The sequence below is a fragment of the Plectropomus leopardus genome, unplaced genomic scaffold, assembly GCF_008729295.1.
Source record: "Plectropomus leopardus isolate mb unplaced genomic scaffold, YSFRI_Pleo_2.0 unplaced_scaffold5140, whole genome shotgun sequence".
NCBI classification, from domain to species: Eukaryota; Metazoa; Chordata; class Actinopteri; order Perciformes; family Serranidae; genus Plectropomus; species Plectropomus leopardus.
In genome coordinates this window covers 1-1,552 of record NW_024656433.1, presented here as the reverse complement: position 1 = coordinate 1,552, position 1,552 = coordinate 1, and the positions used below count along the sequence as shown (strand labels likewise).

The 1,552-nt window shown below is 44.3% G+C and overlaps 1 long non-coding RNA gene across 1 annotated transcript; it reads left to right on the top strand.

The window, feature by feature from the left end:
- The first annotated feature begins 97 nt into the window (after positions 1–97).
- LOC121939579 lies at positions 98–1,456 on the top strand. Its single transcript, XR_006105485.1, has 3 exons — positions 98–903; positions 1,010–1,053; positions 1,256–1,456. It is a non-coding gene; the product is annotated as an uncharacterized LOC121939579 (long non-coding RNA).
- Positions 1,457–1,552: the final 96 nt, after the last annotated feature.

The window sequence follows — 1,552 nt, the reverse complement described above, 5'->3', positions numbered from 1 at the left end:
AAAATCTTTAAAAAATAATATGAAACTGTACATTTAAATAAATAAAAGTAAACACGAATAAAGAAAAATAAAATTAAAAATACATAAAGAAAATATTAATATTGTGCCCTGAGGAGCTGATTGACTTTTCTGACCCAGTATACCTTCCAAATCAATAAAAGGACCTCGTAATTTTTTAAACAGTCCTGTTTTTTGACAAGTACTTTTAATACATTCTGCTGTTAATATTTTAACTTTTACTGCAGTATTAGTACTTCTTCCAAAGCGAGGTACTATAGACAGTGCCGCTGAGGGCGCGTTAGAGAGTGCGTGTGATGCAGATTGTCACGGCCAGCTCAGCGAGGTTGCATAACATCCTTACTCCAAATGCCAAGGCTTTTAGCAGCTGAATTATGCTCATTGTGTTCGCTCCACATCGCGCTCACAGTCTGATTTAAAGCACCTTGTTGATTAAAAATCCGCTGCGTGCGTCTAATAACCGAGGCAGGGTGGTTTTGGGGGTTTTTCTAACATGTAGGATTCATGTGAGGAGCCCTCGAGCTTTCTACAAGGAGCTTTGTTGTTTTCATCACCGCCTCCCTGCCTGGCAGAGTAAGGAGGTTATTGATTTTCTGCCCCGGCTCGCTTTGATTCATATCAGGCTGAGCACAGACGATATTTTATTCAGAGGGATTTGTAATGCTTTTGTTCATCTGGTGACTTACACGCTCAAGATCAACTCTCTGAGCTGTTTTTACTTACATTTCATGATAATAGCAGCTCTTGATCTCTTGAATTAGTGCTCATTAGAGGCCCCGAGGTTAGGCTGTGTGTGTTATGTTTGTCCGCAGCTCCGCCTGGTGGTCCTCCGCAGTACAACGCCATCTTCGGCAGCAGGCTCTCGTCCAGCTCCACTCCTGCCAGGTAGAGGAGCAGCTTTTGTTTAATCAGTTTTTTGTGACAGATTTTTGCGTGTGGAGCCCTTTAAAGGTCTCATCGATCCTCTACCACTTTTTCTACTTTTCCCCAGCTCCCCCGGTGTCGATACAGTCTCCAGCTCCCAAACCTTTGCAAGTAGGTACCGAGCACGGACCGCATTGATCCCTCCTGCAAACCTGTGTTTGCGTTCAGCTCCTTCATTTGTAAAGCTGATTAGGATGCATGTGTGGGACTCACAGCAGCGTTGGTTTGAATAGACAGGAATGTAGCCTGCTAACCCCACACACTGTGAATTATCTCCTCTGTCCCCCCTCCTCTCTGTCCCCGGGTGTCTCAGATTTCCCAAACCCATTCAGCTCCGGATCCAGCTCGGCCTCCCAGCAGCCTGTTGCCCTCTCCCCCAGTAACCCCTTCAGCAACGCATCGGGAGGTGAGAGTCATGTTCAGGGTCCTCAGTAGAGCCCAAAAATGGATTTAGGATTTTAGGGCCGATACTGATTTTAGGGAGTAAAATAATCCAAATATTGATATACCAGCCATTATTCTATTCTATAAATGTTATTATTAACCTGTAAATGATCCTGCCTTGTATATGTGTGTGTGTGTGTGTGTGTGTGTGTGTGTGTGTGTGTGT